This window comes from Boleophthalmus pectinirostris, unplaced genomic scaffold, assembly GCF_026225935.1.
Source record: "Boleophthalmus pectinirostris isolate CB_2022bp ecotype Guang Dong unplaced genomic scaffold, ASM2622593v1 HiC_scaffold_19, whole genome shotgun sequence".
Lineage (NCBI taxonomy): Eukaryota > Metazoa > Chordata > Actinopteri > Gobiiformes > Gobiidae > Boleophthalmus > Boleophthalmus pectinirostris.
Window position 1 is genome coordinate 27,244,964 of NW_026571140.1, and position 16,105 is coordinate 27,261,068.

The 16,105-nt window shown below is 37.2% G+C and overlaps 1 protein-coding gene across 19 annotated transcripts in view; it reads left to right on the forward strand.

Moving 5' to 3' along the window:
* The first annotated feature begins 14,945 nt into the window (after positions 1-14,945).
* Positions 14,946-16,105, forward strand: part of baz2ba (bromodomain adjacent to zinc finger domain, 2Ba) — a 100,937-nt gene continuing 99,777 nt past the window's right edge. For 18 of the 19 annotated variants that reach the window (XM_055154425.1, XM_055154430.1, XM_055154428.1 and 15 more), the window contains exon 1: positions 15,167-15,353. The gene's annotated coding sequence lies outside the window, so the exon portion shown is untranslated. The other variant, XM_055154426.1, reaches the window with a different exon arrangement.

Below are 16,105 nucleotides of genomic sequence, written 5' to 3' on the forward strand. Positions count from 1 at the left end.
AAGACAATCTGATCAGAAAGCACAGACTTAGTTGGAACTACAGCAGGAGGGTGCCTATGAACCTTCAGCCTTATGTTCTCTCATTTCTATATATATATATATTTTTTCTTTCAAACTGAGGTCCTACGTTCCCACATTTCCTTTATCATCATCAATTTGCATCAGATTTTATCCCAATTTCTTAAGTAAAAAACATATTTCTTCAAGTTGTCTGCACTGAAATGAATCATGGGATATGTAGTTCCCTATGTTTATAAGCTGTTGCTATTATAAAACCATGCATTTAAACAAAGGAACATGTGTTTCGATATATTGTGACACCCCACAATATTATTGTGGGACTTTTCACGATACGATATCACGATATTTCGATTATTGTTACATTCCTATTGAATACAGATGTAATGTAGAGGTCAGGGTGCAGAGGATCCTAGATTGAAATGACTCTGAATCATCCCTTTAAATCTGGTATAAACAATAAAAATGATTTGACTAGAGTTTCATTTTGAGAAAGATCTTAGAAATAACAAAAATCTTAGAAATGAGTGAACATAGGGCTGAGGGAACATAGGCCTGACCCCAACTACAACAAGTGAGCTGTTTTGAGCCTTTAAACACATTTCTCACACATACAATTACAGCTAGTATTATCCAACAGTTTTTCAGTCAGTCACTTTTTGTTAAAAATCTAACAACTGAACAGGACCTTGAACGTAAACCAGACCATGAATGCTCGTGCAACATGTTTGTAAGTGTTTGCTAATTTGTGCATTGTGTCTCCATGGTAACTGGTTAACATTCTGCCAATATACATACATGTAGAACACCCCCAGTGCAATGTCACTGCAAATATATCTACAGGTCTAATTAAGATGATTATGACTTCTCTAGAGATTCACATTAATAACTTTTTCAGTTTTGATACTGGGTATAAATTTTTGGCTTTGAGTATCTGCCAATACCTCACATCTGATACCAGTGAGTGAAATTTATTTCTTTGCATAAAACCTATAAAACTCATCCAAATGTGTTATATAACTGTCGGGGTGGGCGACACTGGCTGTGGTTATGTGCACACTCAAAATCAGATTATGATCAGACTTTTGGAGTTATAAAATTAATAAAATGACATGTAATAAGTTAAATTATCTGATTTCTTTGTGATCATGTCCCCTGTGATTACTCACATCAGGTTTTGCTGTTTGCATGTCATTTAAATAATCTTAAAGTCCCAGAAATCAGATAATAATCAGATTTTGGTTTGCATATCAACAAAACCACTGAGAAAATTGAAGATCTTTTTTTTTTTTTTTTTTTTTTTTTTACTTTTTATTATTCCAATGGCATTATATATTTATCCCAAGGGCAATATTTACTTCTGTTAAGGAAGAGTGTTTATGTCATCTTAAAAGTGCCTGCATACAGTATGTGGTTGAGGGCAAGATTTGCACAAAAAGTTAATGAACTTTCAAATTAAACAAAAACATGCACTAGTATCCCTTTATGACCTTGTTTGGAAGATTACACAGCTATTTTATGTCCTTTTCATTTATAATCAGCTCTTTTTGCAATATTTTTAAATAGTTTTTACAATATGTGATAAATACTCCAAAACAGTAACTTTTAAATCTCCCACAACCTCTTATAACTGTTTATTTATTCTTAAAGTAACCGTGTAACAAAATTGTGCAATCATTTGTCAAGACCACTTTGCGTAATTATTTAGTGACAATGTCCAGTATCATGAAACAAATGAATAGTTAGACTTAAGTGTATCTCTGAATGGGCGACTTTAGCCCCCACGCAGCCATTAGGAGCCCTTTCTGTGGACTCAAAGAGCATTTTGTTGGCCTGAATGTTCCCCAGACACACATGACATCTGCCTCCCTCCCTGTGCATGCCTGCTCCTCTTTGTTCCTGAGAGGGCCGGGATGATGTCACCATTGTGATCATTACTGCGCTGGCGATGTGCTGTGCCCTATTTTTGACCAGGCGTCGCCCTCTGTGTCTGCCCGCTCACTGCCAGGAGCAACAGCGGCCTGCCAGTATTAATTAACACAGAGCCTGTTTTCATCGGGCCTAAAACAGTCTTAAGACCACCCCCGCAGCTCCTATAGTCACACTCTCCACGTACTCTTCAGAAATGGCACGACTGAAAGAGCGCTGGAGCAGTGAAAATTTGTGTGTCGTTTGGAGTCGTTAGCCGAGTTTTTGTTTGAATGTTGTAGCGACGTCGTTCGGATTCCTTAATGTGTCTGAAGGGCCCTTCACTGTGGATTTTTTCAGCAACCACATTAGTGTTATATACAGGCGCTTCAAGGTTAAAGTTAGTGTGAAAAGAAATACTTTTACTTTTTACATGACTCTTTACAGTACACGATTTGCCTTATACTAACATGTTTTTTTTGTTATGTAACTTTTTATTGGTGGGCCTTGATAGTTTTGTTAAGCTTAGTCTTTATTTGAAGGGACAATGTTACATACAGAGACCTTAAGCTCATTAAAAAAAACAAAAACAAAACAGATTTGTTCCCAGTGGTGGGTGGGTGGGTCTTAAATAAAGATGCAGGTACCAGGGAAAAGAAATACTCAAGTAAACGTATCACATGAAAAGAATAATAAGATTCTAATAAAGATTTAAATGTTATGATTTTGAAACTGATTTGTGCTTTGTTCACAAGAAACAATTGGTCAATCAATCAATCAACTGTCATTCAATCTTTTTTTTTTTTGCAGTTTTTATTTGTATATTTTTGTATACTCATGTTATGAATATGTTAAAAAGAAACCCTCAGCCTTTTCAGCAGGTCTCAGATAATAATAAAACACAATTTTCAGTCCAGTTCAAAAGCTAGTGGAGTAGAAAGTACTGCTCTCAAATGTAGTAAAGTAAAAGCAAAAGGAAAGTATCAATACCTAAAATTCATACTACATAGTACAGTGCTTTACTTGTATTTTATGTGTACCACTGGATGTTCTGCACCAGATTCTAGTTAAATAGTTTCCATCTGCAGTCCCTGATTTACAGAAACAAATTATACAATGCTATTACATTCAGTCAACAATAAGAACAATTCACACTGTGCACTCACTGACCCAAACACACTCACAGTCTCACGCATGTACAATACAACCACACATCTCAGCAATGAGCATTAGGTATTTACAAAATCCTAAGTGAGCTTCTTCTTATAAAATACATATTAAAAGACTCATATGTGTGTTATAATGTTGTTTTCTCATCAAAAACATACCTGGAGTTATGTTTTGTTTCATTTACACATGTTTAATAAACACACCCTGCATATTTAGGCCGAGCTCTTCTCTCAAATAGAAACACTTTCTTCCACCTTGTGATGTCATGCGGTAATACAGGAAGTGCTCCACTGTGTGTTTTAAACTTCATACAACTTCACTAGAATCATTTGGATAATTTCAGCCCTGAAACTGTCAATCTCAACCAGAAAGACAAGATAAAATATAGCTGAAAACTATCACTACATGGCACACAAGATGGAACAGAGCATTTTGAGTTTTGGAGATGTAGACAGACTTATAATAAAGAGTTATAAACTGTGTATGTTTTTGATGCGGTAACAACATTCTAACATGGCATAAAGCTCACAAGAGTCAATTTAATGTAATATTTTAATGTAGGACCTTTAACTTACCCTTTTTACATTTCACTATTACATCAGTCCATAACTTTCAAAAAATAGAATAACAATGTTCTCCCGGTGCCACAGTGGTTTTCCTTTGGGCGATATAGTTTAGCTGACATCCAAAAACCTTTTATCAAGCTAGGATGGCTTCAATCAACAGCATTGCATTAGCAGGCCAAATGCATACTTTCTTCATCTGTCTTTATTGACCAGGCACGAACAGTGGAATGTAACGTCACAATAATCTATTTCTAACATAATAAGAGAATATAATAATAAGCTTTAAGAATGATAAATGTGTGTTTGAATTGAATAGATTGAATACATAAATGTACTGAGGGCTGCTTACTTCTGTGGCAACTCTATGAGAAAAAAACACAAAATAAAATGTTGTTCAAATATAGTTAAATTGTTCAATGTATTACTGTATATTACTGACAAGCCTAAAGTGAACTCCATCATATTAACATAGTACAGACTTTTGTAATAACTTACGGTGCCCCAGGTATCGAGCGCGTATTTAATTGAATTGTTTGAATGCTCTCCCATAAGCCATATAGACGAGAGACTGTTAAACGAATCATTGTGCAATCACAATTGGACTCATTAATAAAAGAATGTGTTTCTCTATTGACACCAGAATAATAATGCTTTCATTTACCAGCAATTATTCAAAATGAAACTCACACATCCAGGTGTGAGTGACGCTATGCTAACAGACTTTTGTGTTAACGATCTGACACAGAGGTTCAGAGGAAATCCTTCTGTGAGTTTCAGTGCTGCTACCACAGAGTCATACAGTTTAATATAAGTAATTGACCCATGTACTTTTTGTGGTATATGTCTTCTACAGGTCTTTCATGTTTGTAATTATTTAAACATGTTTATGAGTAAGTCTTATGAGTCAATGTGCACATTAAGGCTTGTTGGTAGTTCAGTTGTAGGGAAATCGTACATATCTTTTCATACTTTATTTTTGAGGTCACCAAAGCTATCTGTGTTTTCTATTGGGTGCACGGATTGGCACATTTGATTTACATCAGATGCTCTTCCTTCACAATTGTTTTTCTTTACCCAGGCTTTGGACTATAGACTACATATATTTATATATATATATTATATATATATATATATATATATATATATATATTTATATATATAAATGGACACAGCTAACCCGCTAGCTTCGTTATAAATAGGAAAGTGCACTTCTGGCTCCATCAACTCTGGCACCAATTGAATTTACATTGAAAAATTGTTGGCCCTCTCTCTGTAACTCCTGCTGTGAGCCTCATTATTTGGTCTTAAAATGATCTTGGTGTTTTTATTTCACTATTTTTTATGTAAATAAATTCCTATTCCTAACCTGTAACTGCTAGCCTCATGAGCTTCATTTGACTGGAGCCCAACGCTGTAGATGATGTTACACTCCATTAGTCCACATTTTAATACAGTCTATGGTTTGGACTGAAAGTGCACCCTGGATTATGACCTCATGTGGCTTGCTTCATTAAATATTCTTACCTCATTAAATCTGTTCTTTAAATTGAAAGTATAGGTATAGTGTATATTTTACATTTTCTTGGCACTGTATCAAAGTAGAAGATAAACCCACTTGGCTTATTCTGAATGCACTGTGTTTCAATCCCTCCCAAAAATCAGCAAATAAACCAGTGAGATTTGCATTTGGAAACCAATGCACCTCTAAAGGTAAAGTTTTTAGTATTTTGATGAAGCTCTCCAAAACACTCAGCAATCAGGCTGGGAGGCAAATGTCATCTCGCAATGCAGATAAACTGAGCTGTGTGCGCGCAGAGGGATGAGAGATAGTCTTGGAGACAAATTGCCAAAAAATTAAAAGTGTCTTTCAGCACAGTTGCTAGCTGTAATGTATCAGGCCTCCAAGTGCCAATAGACAGAATTAAAAGCCAAGAACACTGTTTTTGTTCCCTTTTCTGCTTTAGTTTAGCTTAAAATATGAACTTCAAGCCAAATACAATAATAAATAATAATGCATTAGTCTCATAGTACTTTTGTAGACACACAAAATCATATAATATTTATTCACTCCTCATTCAAAGCTGGCATAGTAAACTACATCTGCAGCGTATACCCCCTGTGACCACAACCAATCGGTCATGAAAATAGATGTATACAAAGGCAATGTGGGTGAAGTGTTTTGTTTTGGGGAAGGATGCAATGGTAGAAGTCATGTAAAGGGTCAAACCACAAACTTTTGGGTTTATGGGTGAATCCTCTACCACAATTTAACTTTGTATATATATTTGTTCTTTCTAAATGTGTTTTTAGCCATATAACAACAACAACAAAAATACTACTACTACTACTACTACTACTACTACTACTACTAATAATAATAATAATAATAATAATAATAATTTAACATATCAATTATCACTTACTGTATATTGATTACTGTTCTCATATTAACCAAGAATCAGACAGTTCTCAGATAGACTGAACCTTTTACCTCCATTTTGTTTCCTGTTTAATCTTTAGTGATTGTGCGGAGCCAGTGTATCAAATCAAATCAAGTTTATTTATAAAGCACATTTAAAACTGTCAAAGATTACCAAAGTGCAGAAGTATTTAAAAAATAAAGAAGCAACACAGTGAAAATACAGTATAATATAAAACCAAGATGTCACTCTCTTTAAGTTGTATCAAAAGCCAATGAGAAAAGGTGCATTTTTAGTAGATATTTATGTGTGCGTATGTGTATGACTAAATCTGTGCTCAACACCAGAAGACAATCTAATCATGATATTGTATAGTGTTTTGTTTTATTCATATGGATGCTGCCAATATCACTTACAAGCACGTGTACTGGTGAATTTAGCTGTAGGGCCTTTATCTCACTACATCAGCTGTGTGCTTCATACGCATGCTGATTACACCTTCAGCAGGAATGTCAACACTGGTAATATTAAATGGATGTAGGACGCTTGACATGCACTATCTGAAAATAGCTTACATGGTATAGCAGCATTTTTTTTGCATATAAATGAGAGTTTAAAATCTGTAATTACACTTATTGAAAGGTAGCTTTTCAACCTTCAGCATTTACATAATTTATGCCTTTTGGCTTTTTGTTCCGTTGTGGTTCAGTTAAACATGAAAGACTGGGAATAATTTTACAGATTTGTAGTTGGGATAAGTAGCCACTGTTTGTTTGTTTGTTTTCCTCATAAAGATAGCGTCATCTTTAGGCGTATCTGTTTGAATGCATGCACCTAAATCAATAATTAGTGATTTTACTGATGTTGCTGACAGACCCTAAGCTCTCTCTGTTGACAGGCAGTGCACCTATCTCTGCAAAGACTGAGAATTGTACAGTTCATTTATGTAGGCAAGGCAAAGCAAGTTTATTTTTATAGCACAATTTGTACATAAAGTAATACAAAGTGCTTTTACAGAACAAGAAAAACATTAAAATCACAATACAAACAAAACAAAACATAAATAATCATCATAAAATTAACATTAAAAGACAAGAGTGCAGAATAAAAACATCTCAGTCATATACACAGCTAAGCAGAATCATTTTGAGCCAAGATTTAAACATTGGCAAAGTAGAGGCCTGTTTCCCATGTAGAGTAACAAGTCTTTTTATTTTTATTTTATCATGTTCAATAAAAAACAAAACAGCCAAAAATGGGGAAAAGCAAAGGGTGCATTGGTCTATTAATTTTAGTTTTGTGGCACTGATGTCAAACCAGGTTTTGAGTCAATGAAATATTTTAGTTTAACAATTTTAAAATGCATTTTCATTTTACATGTAGTAGCAGGTGTAGTTGTAACTAGTTTTATTTGGTACTAATTTGAGGAGCAGGAGGAATTAAAATGTTGGTGTGCAGTCAAAAGCACAGTTTTTATTAGAAAATAATAGTGGTCGGATAAATAACAGCTAGCAACGAATCATTACATTGCACTTTCATTACAATTTCATTTCAAAACAATAATATTTAGCATTTTGGCATCGCCTCTTTCATTTTTGTCTTGCGGTTCTATGGCTGACTAGTGACTACACCAATCCTGATCATACATTGCATCTTGTTTCTCAAAAAAACATGATCTATTTTCCAGATATTGATTTTGAAAGAAAAGACCCAGGAAGCTTCCCTCTTCCCAATCACACTTGTCAAGTTTCTCTACTTTAAAAGAAGTAGAAAAGGCTTTGTCTGCAGAAAATGAATGCTCTTAAATCTCTGATGAGTGATTCGGCCGACAATGCGCTCTGTCAATACAAGCTGAAAGTCTCCTGCAGATTAGCATTTGAGTGGAATCCCATGAAAGATAGCTTACCTTTGCATTACAAATCAGGAGCGGACAACTTAATAGCAGAGGCTTTTGGGTCTCCTTGGAATTACAATAATGTTTCTTATTTTCAGGTAATGACCATGAATTATTCAGCTAATGTTAGCCAGAGCTGTGCTAATAGACTGTGTAAACTTTGTTGTTTTGTTTGTTGTACGGAAATGGAAAAATGAAACACAGTGACTTCTGTTTAAGCTGCAGATCGACAATGGTAGCTTTATGTTGAGCAGGAAAGAGTGAGGGAGAGAAAGAGAGAGAGGGAGAGCGAAAGTTCACTAATAAACAAAAGTAAAGTATATTATTAAACTATTTTCTATTGTCAGCAAAAGCAGCTGCTAGCTTCAGTTTGCCGGAATCAAACTGGTTTTATGTAAACTATGATAAGGTAAAAGGCGCTGAAGCTTGAAATTCCTTCAACTGTGAGAGTAATTCCCCTTCAAAATCCCCTCAGCGTATTCAACATTCAGCAATCATGAAATATTGACCTGAAAAAATTTAAATGTACTTAAATTTAGTTTTTGGTAGTGGGAAAACTTGGCACATTTGAAAATGTAACCTATTAAAATGTCAGTGACCATGTTGTGTCTTTAAGGGGCTTCCATGGATGAACTTGACCAGGACTGTAGACTGAAAAAGAGGCTTCAGCAGGGGCCTGTGAAGGTAAGAGTGAATACAGGTTTATTTCAACCACCAATGATATGACATATTGTAATTTATGTTATGAACAAAACAACCTTTCTTATGGTAAATATATCGCTTTTCAAAACATATTTTACATGACAATATGCACATTCAGAGCCATATGTTTTTCAGCTCTCAAACCTTGAAAGCTCTCCCTTTTAATTGATCTGTTTCGTTTTAAATGTGTATTGTGTAACATTTCTAGTTGAGGGTCTGCCACCTGCTTGTTCCAATATTATTTCTTTGTCTAGAATTTTCCACAGTACAAATTAAACCAATAAGCAGGTTACAACACTATGCTACATTACAATTCAGATCTGTGGAGAGTCGTCCCTATTTACAGAAGAAATTATTGTGTTTTTAAGCCATAGAAACACATGTAATGAATAAATGTTAGATTGATATAATGTCATACCACGGAACCTTCCAGACAAACCAATAACATCTCCATGGAGACAAGTAGGTAGAAAAGTTGTGCAGTGCACCTTTAAGTTTTTGTGCTTCTGCCTCCCAATTTAGTGGTTGTAACAATATTTTATTCTCTAGGCGTTTTATTTTAACAGGGACAGTACACATTAATAAACTCTATTGTAAATTCCCCAGTGCCTACTATAAATAAAATCTAATTTTTATCCATAGTCCCCGGGGATGGTCTGAAATGCCACCAACACACACAAACACAACAGGAACAACAGTAATAACAAAACAGAAAGTTTAGTACAAACTACAACTACTATTACTCTTGAAATGAGCACCACACTTCCCTAAAGGTGTGTAGATTTGGAGATTTGTCCTGAGTGGCAAGTGAGCGAAGATTGATGAGTTTGATGAATAAATAATATTGTCTTGATATTATATTAACATATTAATACAGAGAAGAGTACTATAGATCACTAATTTCACCTAATAAAATACTTGCCTGACAAGCCAGTCCCTTCTACATTCTGTTTGAAGCCAGAAGGGATTAGAATCTGTAAAATTCAGAGCAAAATACATAACTTTTACCTGAGATAAGTAATAGTTTGGCGCTTTGATTGTCGATTCTGAGAAAATTTAAGCTGTTTCTCATGTGGTTTCCCCCCCTTTTTCACACCACTTTTCAAACCGCCATCATTGTTTTTAACGCGAACAGACCATGTGTCTTAGTCCGCCTGTGAATCACGCCCTCTGAAATCCAGACATGCTACAGCTCTGGCTCCAGATCTACTTGCCTTTGTAAAGTTTTGTCAAAGCAAGTGGTTCTGGTTGGTCAGTTAAATAAAATACTGGTATACTGAAATCTAAACCAGGTCTAAATTAACACTAAACCATGACTTAAATAAGTGTAAGCAAGGACTAATTCAGTAGCCATGCGGGCACCACCTAGCGCCTCCACTCAATTTAATTTCTCTCCAGTGACTAGGGCAGGAATCAGAATACACTAGACGGTTTGCAAGAACCCCGGAAGTGCAAGTTCGAGCACCAACCAATCAGAGAAGAGCCATACATTCTGTGTTGGCACCTATTCCCGAGATTGAGAATTTAAAGTCGAAACAAAGAGAATGTTTGGACAATTTTATCAAGGGGAAAGACGTTATTGGCCTTCCTATGGGATTTGGGAAAAAGCTTAATATACCAGTTAGCCCCGTTAGCGGCACATTACATACGTCACGACCAAATACCAGCGATTGGTTAAATAAAAAAAAGTACCTGCCTACTGTCGAACGACCAAATCCTAATGCTGCGAGATCAGCCGGTTTCACTATGAAGTGAAACCGGCTGATGAATCAAGCTACTAACTCAGTAGTATTAACCTAAAATGGTAAGAATGTAAATAAAGCACTACATTAAACCACTGAAGAGTAAAACTGCAGTGGATTTAAACAGTACGCACACCCACGTTTGAGAACCACTGGACTAGATGTTTTGAGGTTGTAGTGGAGTTGGTGGGTTAAAAGGTGAACCTCAGTCTACCCTAACTTGATTAAATGGGGGAACTAACCGCTCCTTTAAGAGTGGCTGTTAGCACTAAGGCCTCCTCTGAGCGCTCGTCAAGTAGACCTGACGGAAAATACAAACTTGATTACTTTACTTTACCCAAACACCCCTACTCCCGCCAAACCCGATTCCAACCAACGGAAAACCTGCTGACATTTGAATCAAGACATATTTTTATTTGATTCAAGGTCATTTGGCGTTGTCAGTTGGGGTGACATTTACTTGTGATCTCATTCTTCACAGAGAGATGTATCACTGTGAGGACGTGTTTCTCCACTTTTCCTGGCACAAATGACTACCTCGTTCCCAGAAAAGGCTCAGTAATGCTATGTGCTTTCTCCCTCTCTCTCCCTATCTCTCTTATCTGTCTGTCCAAGTGTCTCTCGCCCTTCGCTGGTCACACTCTGGGCACATGTGCACACAGACTGCAGTGAATGACAGTGAATGTTCTGTGAGTCACTCTACTATACGCTGCCATTATGATGATTTCTCCCTTCTGTGTATTACATCATGCAACAGAGGGTTCTGCTCAGTTACATTCGCCACAATAAACACTCTCCCAGCAGCATACTCATTTGCGTCAAGCGAGCTCGGCTTTGTTAGTCAACCTAGCATGGAAAACATTTATTCGATCTCTCAAAATCTTTTTATCAAGATCGTTTGTGCGCACTGACTGAAAAACAGTGCATTAAATGGAAGCTTGCAAATATTTGTAATACAAGGATCTAATAGAGGAACTGGATATTAAATTCTCTTCCACTGTTGTTCTTCCATTCAGGGTATCGCATGTTTACGAAACTAAAACTCTACCCTTTTTTAGTCATAAGTAAATAAAAAATAGTACAAAGATATTTACTGAAATAACATACAGTATTTATGGGAAAACTTCATCTTAAGTTGACAGTTAACTCTGACAGTATTTTCTTATATTATTTTAATATATCAAGATGTAGAAGTACTTTTTGATAAATTGCTACTACCCACTGAAATTTGGGTAGTAGTAGTAGTAGTAGCAGTACAGTAGAGGCAGTAGTGTCATATGTAGTAATTGTTGACCTAGTGTTTTTTAAGGTGGGCTTTATTTTTCTGTACTTAATTTAGTCTAATTTAGTACTTGTGTAATGTGTTAATGATGGAACAGTGACTAAACTGTCATAAAAAAGGCTACCATATTTGTGTTCCTCTAAAAGCTCTGCCACAAAACACACCCTCCCCTCGACCTGTTTTCCTGTAGTTGACTTCGGGGTCAAAGGTGAGGGATTATTGCATATTTCACTGTCACATGGACCCCTGAGCACCGCTGGACGCATTTAGACTTAGAAAATATCTCTGATTAGCTGTGCTCTCTCTCCCAGCCATTACATTTATTGCAGAGCTGTGTGAGTGAGGGATAGAGGACACTGATCAATAACCCCGTCCATCTGCCATAATTGCTGAATTTGATGTCACAGGGAGAATATGAGTGTTACTTGAGGCTCACTGATATTCTGCATATACCCGGGCAAATTGGTCCCTTGTGCTTTAATCACACCGACAGTTGAAATCATTGACTTAGCAAATCATTACATCTCACCAAGCATTGTGTTCAGAACTACTGCCTGTACTGAAAGCAGCTGAGATACTACATGAACAGGAAGAATAATTACTGCCTTGATGTATGGCTTTGTACATTAATGCAAAACAAAAGATTAAATTATACATAAACGTTAAGAGCTGTGCGATTTCTGAGGAACAATAACATTTCCTTTACAGCAGAGGATTAATTTAATTTATTGGGTGTTTATTTAATACTTATTATGTCGGACACAACAGTAAGTGATGCCTAATTCAATTGCATGAAAGACATCCTTAGGCCACTTTTTGTGTGAGAACAGTATTTTAAGCTCAATTTATGTTGCTCAAATGAAACAAGTCAGAGTTGCTGGAAGCTTCTTGTGTTAATGGAATCGCACACAGTGGAGTGTGTGGCGCGGCTCGCAGATGAATCTGTATTCCCTGAATGTGTCCAGGCTAAAATCAATAAATGCAAGCACAGCTCCTCGCTTCTGACGGCTGTCCCTGTCTTTGAGCGCTGGACTAATAGAAAAATAATAATTAAATCCAAATCACCAGATTAATTTGTTTTCCATCAGTCTCAGGAGAGATCTTTTTCCCTGTTTCTTTAGTGACTCATTATACTTTCTAATCAAGAGAAAAAAGTCCCTCTTTTAGACAGACATGCTGTCTCCCTTCCCCCTTCTCCTCCCTGTGGTGTGCTTTCTCGCATTGCAGTCATTGTGCTGGCACTTATTATGTTACAAATGACCGAGGTACGGCAGGCATTCTCAGTGTGCATGCAAAGAGGGCCCACCCTTCTTCTGCTGCTTGTGCCTTCTCTAATGACGATGCTCAGAGTACCCCCTCACGCCGCCCCATGTAGCCCTCTTCCCCCCGCACCGCCCCCACGCGCTCTCTTTAATGAAGATTCTCCAATGCAATTAAAATCGCTGCTCCTCGCTGCTACTGTATGACAAACAGAGCCCATGTCATTGCTCAGGGCCTGTCATTCCCACTAGAGGAGGCGGGCGAGATGGAGGAATACACCAGGGTGCCAGTGGCTGAAGAGAGATGGAGGGGATTGTGTGGAAGAAGAGCAAAACCCCCCATCTCAACAGGTAATGGAAAGGGGCAGAGAGAAAAAAATCAATGAGCACAGCAACATGGAGAGCAAGCTTATAAAATGGCTTTAACTACACATCACAACCTGAATCCGAGCACTTCTTGCTCAAGCTCTTACCTGCAGCAATTGTGAAACTTTTATCACGTCACTTTTGTATCTCGTCTTTTGTGTCAAACTAAATAATGCAGCCTGACGTGTTTATAAGCTGTGAGCAGTGCTAAATGAACATGAAACAGGGCGTTTATGGTCATTTATAATGTTTATGAAGCATTAATAAGAACGTGCCTGTAAACTAACTCTCCATCACGCAGCTAACAATGAGTTCATTGTCAGTATGTGATTTATGAGATGTCTATAAAGTAACACGGAACAGTTTGTTAATCCCCTGTAATACCTGTTAAAATGGATACAACCAGAGCTGATGTGACATGTAGAGACACACCAGTTGGCCATCCTTTTTGAGGGAGGGGCGTAGATATAAGAACAGTTGCCCGCTCCATCTGCAAAAAAAAAAAAAAAAAAAACTGCCCCCACCCCCTTGTTGTTTTCCAGTTGAATGAAATAATCTTCCCCCGTCTGGAAGCACAGTCTGGGTCAGAGGGCCTGTGCTCAGCCTGTTGCTTATTGTGTGTTCAGAAGAGGAGGTAAAGCATACAATTAAGCACAGATGGCTGTCTTTGCCAGGCAATGTATTGATCCCATCTCGAGCCAGATCTGTCCTATTTCTGTTTCGGTTTGCCAAAGAGCCTATTCTCTAACTTAGATCTGCACAGGAAATAATAGTTGTTAGTTGATAGCTGTTGCTTTTGTGTCATCTTCAGAGGATTTGTAATGTGGTTATAATAGTGAGACTGCATGCTAGATCTGTGACTTTTGGAAACAGTGCTGGTAATGTAGCTACTGTATTCAAGCCCACGTCACAGGGGGGAAAGATGAACGCATGAATAATAATTATGTAATATCATCACATCTGATTATGACACTTCCATAAGACAGTTTTCTATCAAACAGATTTGATTTGGATCAATCTGACTGAACTTCCAATTCTCTTTAGTAGAAGTGAATTGAACTTTATTAAGTTGTGTAACTAATGGGGTAAGTGGTCTTCTATAAAAGATGATAGCCTTTTATAGATCAATTACTGGCCTATTAATTATCTCTCTCTATTAGTAGGTTAAATGCCAGGCTACATAACTTTTTGACCTATAGTCTATATTTATTTTTAAGGAAGAAGAGCTTAATTAAATGAGCATACAACCAGTGCAGAAGTTTAGCCTGTCCTAATTGATATGCAAACACACAAGTCTCTAATGGAAAAAAGTGACAATTTGAAAAAATAAATAAATAAAAAATAAATAAATGAACTTGTCACCCCTGTCACCTAATCCTGAATAACTCTTTAAATCTCAATTTAGCAACAAACACCCTCTAAAATAAACAAAAACAACGCCACAGTTATCACACACTAATCACGGCAATTTGCATAATAATAATGCAATTAAACTATTAAAAGTTGAAAAGTTGCAATCATCAAAACAGATTAAAATGTATTAGTGTAAAGTGACCATTGCATAACGTGGTGTAATATTTGTTTACACCGCTAAGTGACAATAGCCCGGGGTTTGGATGGTTAGGAGCATATTAAAGTTAGCGCTACATCATCACCTATAATGGCATATGTCGCATGAAATAAAACCAGTCCGGGTTGTCTCCTGGTTTTGACTGTTGTGTCCGCTGCAGAAAGAGTAAGTTTTCATTGTGTGGCAGTAGTGAGCTGACGTCAGGTCGGTTCCTTGAAGTGGGGCTGAATAAACCTTGAGAAGAGTCTCCTTCAATCTACTGTGAGTAACTAACACACAACCTCACACACCGACACTCAATTACTACTGCCCAATTCTCTTCTATATCACTCGCCCACGACCTCTTCCATAGCCGAAACCGACCAACAAGGAAAAAAGAGACGACAAGACCGAGCCAGAAGTATTCGCAGAAGTCAAAAACCCACGTTGGACATAAGTAAAGTGACTAAAAACAAGGTAAGTGTTTTATTTCCAATGACGCTGTTTTCCCCCCATCATAGAACAAGCGATGAGCTGCTGGCTTGCGCACTGCTTGGCTTTCCTTTCTAGTTTCTTTGCTTTTCTCATCTCGTGTAAACTGCTTTTAGATCGTAACTTGTTTTAGCGTGTTGCTGTGAATCGGTCGCTCGTTTTTCCCCGTAGTTTGGAGTCGTAGATTCAGCTTAAATCCGTAAAGTTTGTCCGCTTCATACTTGTTTTTCCTCTTGTGCGTGGTGACCTGATAGTGGGAATCGTCTTTTGTCCCTCTCCTTTGGCTTGCGCCGTTCACTTATGCTCTTGTAATCGCTAACAACTTGTCACAACCTTAAGAAATATAACTTTTAATCATCTTTCACGCTGTCTTGTTAGCTTTGGTCATCGGTAAACGGTACAGTTTTTCGTTTTGAGACCGTATTGAAGGATGTTGCAATTGTCAGCGTAACTACGAGCCGAGTGGACTGTCGTGGCTCCTCGCTGTCCATTAAAGCGCATTCCCCTGACGCGAAAATAAAACAATTAACCACAAATACAAAGTGTCCTTTTCGTTTTCAGATAACTTTAGGGCTATAATATGTATTTATAAGGCTAACAGCTGATGAGAGTTGGAGTTTTTTCGTGTTGCTTGCTGGTACTGTAAGGTTAGCGTGTCGGTGAGCTGCTGCCATCACGGTCGCTTCCTCAATCCGTGAGCCGCTTGGCCGAGTTGTTGAAATTTATCCCTTTGTGTA